The sequence below is a fragment of the Tamandua tetradactyla genome, chromosome 9 (genome assembly GCF_023851605.1).
Source record: "Tamandua tetradactyla isolate mTamTet1 chromosome 9, mTamTet1.pri, whole genome shotgun sequence".
Classification (NCBI taxonomy): domain Eukaryota; kingdom Metazoa; phylum Chordata; class Mammalia; order Pilosa; family Myrmecophagidae; genus Tamandua; species Tamandua tetradactyla.
This window is the reverse complement of record NC_135335.1, coordinates 28085596-28099534: the sequence shown is the minus strand read 5'-3', so window position 1 is coordinate 28099534 and position 13939 is coordinate 28085596. Positions and strand designations below refer to the sequence as shown.

Below are 13939 nucleotides of genomic sequence, written 5' to 3'. Positions count from 1 at the left end.
TACTTTTCCATGTCATTAAATAATTGCATCAATTTGCTGTTCAAAAAGAAATGAGCAGAGAGACTCCTTCAACTAGCTGCCACCCAGGAAGAGAACAAGTGGGAGAAGAGTGCTTGTTGCCTGTCACCCAAGTCCTCCAGCTGCACTGCCTGAAGAGTGTAAGATGTTTGCTAGTGTCAAACTTGCCTGCACCCCTGCTCTGATGAGAGCTGCATCCAGCATTGCATACAGACCAATTTCTGCATCGTTATCTGGACCAGAGAATAGGAGCAGAGAGGTCTCTAAAGTATTTAATTGGGTCCAGAATGGTGTGTCTCAGCAAATCCAAAGGGAGTTTCAGTCCAGTGTAATCATCAGAGACATTGATACTGTTGCCAAATTTATTGGTGCAGGGGCTGCAACAGTAGGAGTATCTGGCTCTGGTGCTGGTATTGGAAGAGTCTTTGGTAACCTCATCATTGGTTACACCAGAAACCCTTCACTGAAGCAGCAGCTGCTCTCATATGATATGCTGGGATTTGCCTTTTCTGACGCTATGAGTCTCTTTCATTTAATGGTTGTTTTTTTTATTTTGTTTACCATGTAACAAAAACCACTGCTTGAAATGTTAGCATTCATATTAATTATGAGTATAATTCTGTGTATTTTACTGTGACTCCAAAAACTGTAGTGTTGGTGTCATAGAAATGTACATTATTTCCAAAGTCTTTGCATTAAAGACGAAAGCTTAAAAAAAATGGACAGAGAGAAACAAGTGCTGGAGAAAGAGGTGTACTATTCACTGCCAATATGGAAACAGAGATGTAGCCCCTTGGAGGGTAGTGTGGTGGTTCCACAGGAGGTTAGTGGTGGAGTTGCCATATGATCCTGAAATCCTGTTGCTCATTTTATACATGGAGGAACTGAGTCTGGGAACACAAATGGACATTTACACAATGGTATTTATGGCAGCAGCATGTGTAATTCACAATGAATGGAGGTGGTCTAAGGGTACAACTGAGAAATGGAAGGGGGAATTTGGTGAATACATACAGTGGACTACTGAGTTGCTGCAAGAAGGAAGTTGTGAGGCATGCAACTAGATCAATGAACCTTAAGGACTGTATGTTCAATGAAATGTAGGAAACAAAAAAACAAATATCATGCCTCACACATATGGACTAACTATAATATAGAAACTCAGTGAACTGAAGTCAAGAGCATGAGTTATCTGGTTGGGGCCTATTGTGAAGGGTCCTAAATTGTAAGCTCTTATAGTGGTCATATATTCATATGCTGTAACTGTTATTTCTAAATTCTGAGATACTGAACTGTTTGTATATAACCTGGTCATTCTCAGAAACTTCAGGTATTTATGTGACACCTGAGACTCAGAGTTAGAGCTCTGAAGCTATCAAAGTCAGAAGTACTCTGTATAGGAACTGTTTAAAAAGTTGAAAAAGTGATCAGACTTTGACCAGTGAAATGAATTAAGCTGATCTCAATACGACTGGAGTAGATGAGAATACAGGGTAAAGGATGATATCATTCATATTTTAAAACTTCAACTTCTATATGAGACTAAAGGGAGAAATGTTTATTTTTTGCAAAATTTATACTTTAGGTAGCACATTACCTAATTTAACTTGTATCATTAAATTCCATAAGTACATGGAATCTTGAATAGGGCCTGAGATCTTGTTGGTTTGTCCAGATTAATGTGATGCCTCAATATATCCCATACTGGGTAGGCCATGGTGGTTCAGTGGCAGAATTCTTGCCTGCCATGTTGGAGACCCAGGTTCGTTTTCTGGTGCCTGCCCATGTGAAAAAAAAACAAAAGATTAATTTGGCCTGAGAATAAAGGCTAATTTGGCCAGAAAATAAAGAAGTAATTACAAAGTCCCCTTGGGGGTCTGGGGAGAAAGGAGGAAATATTCAACTTCCCCATTTTGAGAATTCATGATATTCTCACAAGTGGTGGAGACAACCATATCAATAGGCTGAACCCTTGATCTTGGGGTTCACCCCTATGAAACTTATTCCTGCAAAGGATAGGCTAAGTCTACTTAAAATTAGGCCTAAGGGTCATCCCTAGAGAACTTCTTTTGTTGCTCAGATGTAGTCTCTCACCCTAAGCCAGCTCAGCAGGTGAACTCATTGCCCTCCCTCCTATGTGGGGTATGACTCCCAGGGTGTAAATCTCCCTGACAATATGAGACAGAACTCTCAGGATTTGCCAGGACCTGGCATCAAGGGATTGAGAAAGCCTTTTTGACCAAAGGGGGAATAGAGAACTGAGACAAAGTTTCAAAGGTTGAGAGATTTCAAACTTCAGAGTTTATCCTGGAGTTATTTTTATGTGTTATATAGATACCCCTTTTTAATTTATGGTGTATTGGAGTAGCTGGAGGGAAGTACCTGAAACTGTTGAGCTGTATTCTAGTAGCCTTGATTACTGAAGACAATTTTATAATGATATAGCTTTTACAACGTGATTGTGTGTTTGTGAAAACCTTGTATCTGATGCTCCTTTTATCCAGGATATGGACAAATATAAAGAGATATGGATAATAAGTAAATAATAGGGGGGATAAGGGGTAAAATAAATTGGGTGGATGGAAATATTACCCAATTTAGTAGTCAATAAGAGGGAGGAGTAAGGGGTATGGTATACATAATTTTTTTCTTTTCATTTCTTTTTCTGGAGTGATGCAAATGTTCTAAAAATGATCGTGGTGATAAAGACAAAACTATGTGATGATGTTATCAGCCATTGATTGTATACCATGTATGAACTGTATATATTTTTTAAAAAAGGCCCATCCTGATCGGAATGAGCCACACCACCTAAGTCCAGGCCCTGTTTAAATGTGAACACCAAAATAACAAAGAGATCATATTGGACACTAAAGAACAAAGGTTCCTTAATTGGATGATCACCAGCAAGTTGCTGGAGCAGTTACAATACTTATAAAGATTAGATTATCATGGATGGCAGTTTTCTTGTTCAGAGGCAGCCTTAGTTTCCATGCCTACCCATAGTCTCTGTCAGGGACAGGGACAAAATGCCTTTTATGGATATGGTGGTCATTGAAACATGCCACTTTTAGCTCCTTAACTGTGGGTTCCAAAAATAAAACCTGACTGGCTCTGTTGATATAGGTGCTCAAATCTTCCTAATCCCAGGAAAGGAGTTCTTTAAAGGGACCCTCACAGTTTGGGAGGGGGATTAATGAAAGGTAGTTGCTCCCTTAATTATTAAAATTGGCCCAGTTTTGTTAAAAGATATTTCTCCCTAATAGTTCCTCCCAAGACTATCCTTTTCCCATGGCTGGAATGGACCTCCTCAATCAGCAGCAACTTCATACATCAACGATTAAAGTTTTTAGGCAACTGGTGGACTGAATTCAAAGCCAATTCGGATGAGTCAAGTGCCAAATGCAAGGCAGAAGACATGCAAGCTTGTTTCATATTTTGGTTTGCTAAAGCTGTCAGAACGCAATATGCCAGAAATGGATTGGCTTTTTCAATAGAGATTTATTTGTTTACAAATTTACAGTTCTCAGGCCATAATAATATCCAAATTAAGGTGTCAAGAGGAAGATGACTTCCCTGGGCATTTCTATCTCTTTAAACCCTCTTTCCCATGTTTCTATCTTTTATCTTCTCACAAAAAACTCCAGCAAAAGATTGAGACCCACCTTCTATGGGCTGGGTCACATCTCCACTAAAATACATTAACCAAAAAGTCGCACCCACAATATGTCTGCCCCCATAAGAACGGATTAAAAGAATATCATCTTTTCTGGGCTATATAACAGATTCAAACAGCACACATGGTTATAATTTTATATTCTCCACTCAGGGCAACCTGAAATTTCACTAAATCATCCAAACTGAACTTGATAGGTATACAGAGAATACAGGCAACAGAGGGAGCCAGGTGGGCTTGAAAAGGAAGCAGATGGTTTTCACAATCAAAATTTTCCTCTGGTCTTACCCTGAATGATATGCTATACTTGCATTTAGTAAAAATTGTGGCAGATATTTAATCAGGTGCAGAATCCCCCAAACTCTTGCCCCAGAAACCAAAATAGGTATGACTCTCCAATGTCACAGGTGATTCTGGAAGATATCTTGCCGAGAGGTAGTCCTCCTTTCATGCAATCATGGTCAACTGCCATATATTACAATTTGTTATATGTTGCTGTTATATCCCCTTCTCTGTCTTGATCAACTCCCAAATCCTCAAACTCACCAAAATGTGGCATTGAGTAATTCATCTCTCAATGCACATAACAATCCAGGGCCTGGAACTTTGTAACCCTCAACAAATTTTTATTAATCAATAAAATGTTTAGTGGGTGAACAAGGTGATTCAGAGTGGTGAACCTTCTCCAACATGACATATTTATGTCAATTATGCTGAACACTTGTGAGTTTCATTTCTCTGAAAGATAAGGTAGGTGCTATGACCCCTCTCCTTAGCTACTTGTAAAAATAATTTACAAATATTTCCCTAGCACAGGAAAATATGTCACAGCCTTGATCTAGTGCTTTAGACACACCTTGCTTCCCATACAACAACCTATGAACCTACAATGGACATCAGGGTTATAACAATGCTTCAGAAAAGAAGTAGACACAGTTTATTTGTATAGGGGCCAGAACTTGTTGCATAGCAATTGCCTTTTCTTCAGAGAGCTCTCATGCAAGTTTACTTTATAAAAGTGACCATTCTCCAAGAGCAACTCTTGCTTTCTTCAAATTATTACTTATTTAGTACTTCTGGCCAAATAAAGTTTGTACATTTGAAGGGAAGACTTTCAAAACTGATCTGCAGGGGTCAGTGTTTTAATGTTACATAAATTAGTATCATGCACAAGTAATTTAGCAAATGGAACCCTTTCCTTGTCCGCGATATTCTTCCTTTCTTTTCATATCCTATAACTTTTCTGTGTTATAAACAAAAGGATTTTCCAACAAAATACTAACATATGGATTTAACCACTGTTTGATTTTTTATTTTGCAGAATTTTCTTGCCAATTACTGACATTCTTTGAAGATTGTCACATCTCATTCTTTTTGAAAATACAATAAATTTTAATTCCTTTTAAAGTGTGTGGCAATATTAAAGGACATCTTAAAAGCATAATTTATACATACCTATATACATGTCTATATAGATCAATTTATATTTCCACATTTTCTTTCATCCTTGCTTTGTGTTTATATATTAATCCTACATATTAATTAAGAGATATTATTTTTCATTATACATTATTTCAGTACTTGCAAATTAATTCCAACAGCACACTTAAAGAACTACACACTATGAAAAAGTGGATTTTATTCCAGACATGCGAGTTTGATTCAACACAAAAAAATAATTAATGCAACACCACACATTTACAGATTGAAAGGAGAAAAACACATGATCATATCAATTGATGCAGAAAAGGCATTTGAAAAAAATCAGCATCCTTTCTTGACAAAAATTCTTCAAAATGTAGGAATCAAAGGAAACTTCCCTAGTATGATAAAGGACATATATGAAAAACTCGCAGTTAACATTACACAGTGGTGAGACAATAAAAGCATTCCCTTTAAAATCAAGAATGAGACAAGGATACCCATTATTACAACTGGTAATTTTTTGCTAGAAGTTATAACTGGAGAAATTAAGCAAGGAAAAGGAATAACAGGCATCCAAATTGTAAAAGAAGAAGTACAACTATCACTATTGTTGATGACATGATCTGATATTTGGAAAATCCAAAATAAAAGTATATCAAAGCTATATGAGCTAAAAAAACATGTTCGGCAAAGTGGTGGGATGCCAGGTCAACATATTAAAACAATTAGTGCTTTTATATACTAGTAATGAGCTATCTAAGGAGGTAATTAAGAAAAAATTCCATTCAAATAGCAATAAAATAATCAAATATCTAGGAATAAACTTAATCAAGGATGTAAAGGACCTGTACACAGAAAACTATAAAGCATTGCCAAAAAAACAATCAAAGAACACCTAAATAAATGGAACGATATTCAACGTTCATGAATAGGAAGGCTAAATGTCATTTAGATGTCAATTCTACCCAAAATTATCTGCAGTTTCAATGCAATACTAGTCAAAATTTCAACAACCTCCTTGGTAGAATTTGAAAAGCTAAAATTCAAATTTATTTGGAAGGTAAGAGGCCTCAACAAATAAGCAAAAGCATCTTGAAAAAGAAGAATGAAGTGAAAGGACTCACACTTCCTGAATGTAAAGCTTATCATAAAGCCACATTCGTCAAAAGAGCATGGAAGTGCGGTGGGCCGAGTTCTAACCTGCCATGCCAGAGACCCAGGTTTGATTCCCTGTACCTGCCCATGTAAGAAAAAAAAGAACATGGAAGTAGCATAAGGATAGGCATATTGATTAATGGAATTGAATTGAGAGTTTAAAAGTAGAACCTCAGATCTACGGCCAATTGATTTTAGAAAGTCACCCAAATCCTCTAAACTGGGATAGAATAGTCTTTTCAATAAATGGGGTGGAAGAACTGGATATCCACACCCAAAGGAAGGAAAGAAGACCCTTACTTCATGCCCTATACAAAAATTAACTCAACATGGATCAAAGACCAAAATAGAAGAGCCAGTACCTTATAACACCTAGAAGAAAATATAGGGGAAGATTTTCAAGATCTATCGGAGGTAACTTCTCAAACCCAACAATCAAAGTATAAGCAATGAAAGAAAAATCAATAAATGGGAATTTTCCAAAATTGAATACCTCTGTACTTCAAAGGACTTTGTCAAAAGAGAAATAAGGCAGCAAAGTTAACAGGGGGAAATAATTTGTAACCACATATCAGATAGAAGTTTGACACCCAGTATCTATAAAGAAATCCTACAAATCAACAATAAAAGGGCTAACAACCCAAGCTAAAAATGGGAAAAACACATGAATATTTTTCAAAAAAGGAAATACAAATAGCTAAAATGCACATGAAAAAAATGCTCATCTTCACTACCTATAAGGAAAATGCAAATAGAGACCACAAATAGATATCATCTCACACTTATTATAATGACCACTATTAAAAAACAGACTACAAGTTTTGGGGAGGATGATGAGAAATTGGAACACTTATTCACTATTGGTGGGCATGTAAATGGTACAGTTGCTGCGGACAATGGTTTTGTGGTTATTTGGGAAACTAAACAATGAACTGCCCTACACTCTGGCAATTCTGCTACTTGGTATATATCCAGAAGATCTGAAAGCAATAAGATGAACAGACATTTTCACACCCATGTTCATAGCGGTTTTATTCACAGTTGCCAAAAAATGGAAACAGTCTAAGTTTCCATTAACCAATAAATGGATAACTGAAATGTGGTATATGCATATGATGGAATATTACTCAGCAGTAAGAAGGAATGAAGTCTTGAGGTATGTGACAACATGGGTGAACCTTGATGATATTATGCTGGGTGAAACATATCAAACACAAAGGGACAAATATTGCATGAGTTCAGTAATATGAACTAATTATAATACGTATACCCATAGTCATAAAACTTAGAATAAAATCAAGACACAAAATGAAGCAGAAAATGGGGAGTTGTTGACTAATAAGTACAGAGTTTTTAATAAGGTTGAACTTAAATGCTTGGAAATGGATAGGATGACAGTAGCTCATTATTGCGATTATAAGCAATAGTTCTTAACTGTAGGTGAATATGATTGAAAAGGGTTGTTTAGAGTCAGGCATGTCACCAGAAGGGAAAAAAAGCTTAAATTGTGGGATTTTATGACACAGTGAACCTTGTATTGGGCTATGTTTATGATTAACATTAAAAATCTAAGTTTTTCATGAACGAGTACAGATATAAGGCACTTGTGCAAAGAGTTAACAATACAGAGGTATATGTGGGAGAAGTGTCTATTGCAAAGTATGGACTGTATTTAACAGGAATATCTTAATGATCTTTCATTAAATGTACCTCACCAAAATGAAAGGGAGGGAAGGTGTATGGGGTGTTTTGGACTTCTTAATGTCTGTTTTGCTATTTTTCTTTTTGGAATATGAGAAAGTCCTAACATTGCTAACAATCATAATAATGATGATTACACAACTATGTGATAATACTGAGATATTTGTTGTATACTGTGGATTGATTACAGGGTGTGTGGGCATATCTCAATAAAATTTGCAGTTTAAATAAAAATAATAAAATAAAAAATATATAATGAAAACCTCTTTAGAATTTTCCCCCAGCTCTTGGTGCCATTTCAGATGACACAATTCACCCAAGGAAATTTGAAGCTGACACTACCAAAGTCCTGTACTTTATCAGACTCCGTATCATAATGAAGCACAGGTTCTCCTAGCTCAACTGGACTCTTGCCTTGGAGAAATCCTCTTCCTTCCCTCCACAGCTGGTCTCCTTACTCCAGTATGGAAACCACTTCTAATTTGCAGACTGATATTGTACAAAGATTGTGAGATCAGTGGTGAGAGCAGTGCATGACCTTCAAGTTCGGGACTGGCTACAAAGGAAAAAAAAAAAAGAACATTGGAGACCAATCAAGGGAAAAGAGACTTGAACATAGAAAACATTAATGGCTCTTCACCAGTGAAGAATGAACACCTGGCATTTTACCAAAGAAAATAAGGTCCTCTGGTTGATGATGTCCATGTCCAAGTTCAAAGACATAATGTAGAATTCTCAGTGAATTAAACCATGCATGAATTATATTATTTTTCTCACACCCACTCTGCCACTTTGAATCTTTCGTGTAGTCCGAAAAGCCATGCCCTTTAATCCTCATTCAATATTGCAGGGTAGTATTTTTTTTTATCATTTCCATGGAGATGTGACCCATCCAATTTTGGGTGGTAACTTTTGATTAGACAGTATTCATGGAGAGTTGTCTCCAGCCATTCAAGGTGGAGTTACTTACTGGAACCCTTTAAGGGGGAACCATTTGGAAAAAACTTCAGAGCCATCAGAGCTGAAAGAGACACCAGAACAGACAGGGACCTGGGGAATCCATTGAAGATTCCCAAGAAAAGCTAAGAGATATTGCCATGTGCCTTTCCAGCTGAGAGAGAAACCCTGAACATCGTCAGCCTTCCTGAACCAAGGTATTTTTCCCTGGTTACCTTAACATTTTCATAGCCTTGCCTTAATTTGGAATTTTCACAGCCTTAGAATTATAAACTTGCAATGTAATAAATTCCCTCTTTTTTAAACCATTCCATTTCTGGTATATTGCATTCCAGCAGCTTGCAAACTAGAACAGATTTTGGTACTGGGGAAATAGGGTGCTACTGCAGTTTGCAAATACCAAACATGTTGGAATGGCTTTTTGAATGGATAAGGGGAATATTCTGAAAGCATTGTGAGGAGCTTGATAGAGAAGACCTAGAATGCTTGAAAGAGACTGTTGGTAAAAATGTGGGCTCTAAGGATGCTTCTGATGAGGATTTAGACAGAAATGAGGAATGTGCCATTGCAGACTGGAAGGAAGGCAATCCTTGTTTTAAAATGGCAGATAAGTAGTACTGTTGGATTAATTAAGCTGTTGGATGGAAGTTAGAATTTAAAGGCAATGACCTAGAATACTTAGCTGAGGAAATTTCCAAACTAAGTGTTGAAAAGGCAGCCTGGCTTCTCCTTGCAGCTTATATTGAAATGCAACAAGAACGAGATAAGCTGAGAACTGAATTCTTGAGTATAAAGAATCCAGAAATTGATGGTCTGGGAAATTCTGGGCTTCCAGAAAAGGAGATTGCAGAGAATAGTGCCTCACATGAGGTTTTAACAAAACATGGAACTAGTAAGCCATTAGAGAAAAAGGCAGGATTAGAAATGAAGTTATCTAGGAAGGGTTTCTGGAAAATCCTTTAGTCTAATGGGCATGAATCCCAGCTTATTGCATAGGAGACCAACAAGAGTGTTGTGTGTTATGTATAAATGGAACCACTGTCAGTCTGGACTGAGAGGGGCAGAAAAGAGGTACATTGGGGGAAAAATAATTTCAGAGTCAGAACTTTGGAGGCTAAGGTCTGAAGTCAAGGAAACACAGGCCAAGAGAGCAGGCCCATCAAAGCATTTGGAGAGGATGAATTTGCCCCAAAGGCAGAGAGTTGGACTTCCACCTTGTTGTGGAAGAGTTGTGCCACCTCAGGCTTGGGAGAGGGTAGAGCACATTTCATGGGAATTGGGGAGAGCCTGGCTGCCACCACATTGTTGTGGAGGGGTTGAGCATGTGCCCCAGAGATGGCAGAGAGCCGAGATGCAGCATCCATGTTTGGAAAGGGTGGAGCTGAGAAAAAGGTGGTCTCCCCAATGTCCCCCAAAGTTGCATTCAGAAACAGGCAGGCTGCTGTATAGGCCCTTGGAAAGGGTTGGACTGCTGTTTTCTAAAGCCCTGAAGATAAATGACTCTCTGACTTTGAAATCTAATGGAATTTTCCCTGCAGGTTGTCAAAACTGCTTGGGTCCGGTGACTCCTGTGTTCCTTCCAATTTTTCCCTGTGGAAATGGGAATATGTATCCCATGACCCTCCCTCTTTGTACGCTGGCAGCAGATAACTTGTCCAAGGTTTAGAGATCCAGAGTCAGAGGAGTTTTGCCTTAAGACTGACAATGCCTGTAGCTGACTTTAATGAGATTTTGTACTGTTTCTAACTTTGAATTGTATATGTATTGTTACTGAAATAGTTTAAGACTTTCTGGTGTTGTGATGGAATGAATGTATTTTGCATCTGGAAAGAACATGTCTTTTGGGAGTACAAAATATGGAATGTACTGGCTTGAATCTGTTGTGTACTCCAGAAAAGCCATGTCCTTTAATCATCATTCAATATTGCTGGGTGGTATCTTTTTAATTATTTCCATAGAGATGTGGTAACTTTTGATTAGATAGTATCCATGGAGATGTGTCTCCACCAATTCAAGGTCGGTTTGCTTACTCCAGCCCTTTAAGAGGGAACCGTTTCAAAAACACTTTAGAGCCACGAGACCTGAAAGAGACACCAGAACAGACAGAGACCTGAGGAAGCCTTTGAAGATTCTCAAGAGAAGCTAGCGGATGTTGCCATGTGCCTTTGAGGAAGAGACCTTGAACCAAGGTATCTTTCCCTGGATACCTTAACTTGGACCTTTTCATAGCCTAGCCTTAATTTGGACATCTTCACAGCCTTAGAATTGTAAATAACTTAATGAATTTCCTTTTTAAAAAGCCATTCTGTTTCTGATATATTTCATTCTAGCAGCTTGCAAACTAGAACACCCTTAAATTATATTTTAAAGAATCCAATAAACATAAGCTCCATCAAAACACTATAAATGCTATGTGGATAGTTTCGAACCTTAGCTTTTTTCTTAGAGCAGAAAAGACACTTATTGTCTAGTACATTGATTTATTCATTTAAAAAAATATCCATTGACTTCCCAGCACAGTTCTGGATACTGTAGATTGAGTAGCAAGAAAGATTTGACATTATGATCAGGGATACTACATTCTATTGAAGTGATAAACTATGTGTTATATATAAACAAAAGAAATTTCTTTTATGTAGATGTAAATGCCATGAATAAATCACAGCAAGCAGTGGAGAAAAATATGGGGATGATCCTCTGGATAATTTATATATATATATAAATTATATATATAATTTATATATATATAATTAATAAATAATTATATATATATAATTAATATTGACAGAATCACCCATAGAGATCAGATTACTGATCAGATTACTGATGCTTTCCAGCACCACATATCTAAGAGCTTTCTCTTGTATCTGCCATGAAGGGCACACTCTTCTTGGGTGGTCTACAGCTACGTCATCAATATCACAAATTCCAAAACATACTGCACATGAACATGGATCCAAGGTCATTGATTGGTTCCAATATCCAAATGATGATGATCAGAATGGCAGCACCGGGAACATGATGCTATATTTCTAGAAAGCCCTGACTGTTTGAACTTCAGGTCAAATATTTCGCTGGAGTGACCTGGAATATGCACACTCTTAAGAGATTTATCCTCATTATCAAGGAATAGCACATCAGGTATTGTGTGAAATACCCTAGTCATTACCTCAATAAACTTCCAATAAACTGGTGACTTCCAAATTGTTAATAATAAAATCTGTATTGGAGAACCCATAACTAATACTCATCAGTTTCAAGGGAACATAAAGTTTCACCACAAGATAAGCAACATTCATGGCCACAAATTTTTAATAAAATTTTAATTGGCCTGCAGAATCATCTGGTTGCTTATTTGTGATATGGTTTACCCATTTGTTAGGAATGTTGAGAGATCTGATGAACTAATATATAAAATGCTTCCTATCTAATAAAAGTTTTTAAATAGAGGTGATAGTTCTCATTATTTAAAGTGTCAAAAATTTTGAATGAAGATCCAATCCAGCATTCTACAGAAATTAACAGATTTCCTAGAAAACATGGGTCAACATGAGCTGCCTTTCTCATCTCTACATGTCTGAGGTGTTCATTTTATGGTGTCAGGGCAAAGAGTTTAGAAGAACAGTCAGGAACTCTTCAGTCTGCTGAATCGAGAGATTATCCTAGCTTGCTGTGACATGATATCTGCCATTTTCAGTTTTTCTGGCTCCATAATAAATATTTTGCTGGTATTTTAATCCAGTCTCTCTGATTAAGGGCCATATAAGATACTTCCTTGGTTCCGGCCACACCATTCCTTAAAAAAAATTGAGGACCTTGAATTTCCTCTATCTACCATACTCCTCAATTCCCATCCAAATGTGTGTAAATAGTTCACTGTCTCCATTTCTACTAATTTTCACATTTGAACAAAGGTTAATAAAAGCAGTAAAAATGGATAATGATGGTGATGTGTGTTTTGGAGAATTTTCAATGTTCTGTTTTTCTTTTTTTTTTTTGGTGTTTTGTAAATATTCAAATATATTCCATACAAATATTTGTAAGTTTAAAATTGGAGGAAATAAATGATTTATCATGGGCTTTTCTGACTTAAACATCTCTCATGGTCCCCCTAAATCTGTATGATTTTCAACCTCAACACATGTAATATTGGGTTGGTTAAACACCTCTGATGAAACATCAGTCTCCATACTGACTCTAAACTGCTCTTAATCATTTTTACCAAAATCCTAAAGTCCTATAATATTTAGTTTGCAAGCTGCTGGAATGTGATATAACAGAACTGGAACAACTTTTATAAAGGGAAATTTATTAAGTTGCAAGTTTACAGTTCTAAGGCTGTGAAAATGTTGATATTAAGGCAAAGCTACAAAAATGTCCCAATTAAGGTATCCAGGGGAAGATACCTTGGTTCAAGAAGGTTGCTGATGTTCAGGGTTTCTCTCTCGCTGGAAAGTCACATCGCAACTTCTGCTAACTTTCTCTCCAGGCTTCTTCAATGACTTCCCCTGGGTTCAATCTGTTCTGTTGGCTCTGTCAGTTCTGATGTCTCTCTCAGCTTTGGTGGCTTTAAAGCTTTTTCCAAAATAGTTCCCTCTTAAAAGGCTCCAGTAAGCAACCCCACCTTGAATGGGTGGAGACACATCTCCATGGAAACCTTCTAATCAAAGGTTACCATCCACAATTGGGTGGGTAACAACTCCATGGAAACAATAAAAAATCCCACTCAGCAATACTGAATGAGTATCAAAGGACATGGCTATTCTGGGGTATACAATAGCTTTAAATCAGCACAATAAGGAACTCAAAGTTCTAATATTTACAAATTTAAAAAGGGTATTTGTAGAATTAAATCTATATGATTTAAAAATTTGTCACATTCACATAATTCATATATACTTTCACAAACAGGAATAGTTTAATATTGTTAGTTAAATAAAAACATGTCTTCTGAATTTCGGTGTTAAGTACAATACAAGCATAGAATTTTATTCTACTTGCATATGT

General features: G+C 36.9%; 1 long non-coding RNA gene and 1 pseudogene across 2 annotated transcripts in view; one reads left to right on the top strand and one right to left on the bottom strand.

Annotated features, from left to right (window-relative positions):
* Positions 1-13939, bottom strand: part of LOC143646879 (uncharacterized) — a 115744-nt gene that overhangs the window by 63301 nt on the left and 38504 nt on the right. The window lies entirely within an intron of this gene.
* On the top strand, positions 54-586 carry LOC143646019 (ATP synthase F(0) complex subunit C3, mitochondrial pseudogene; annotated as a pseudogene).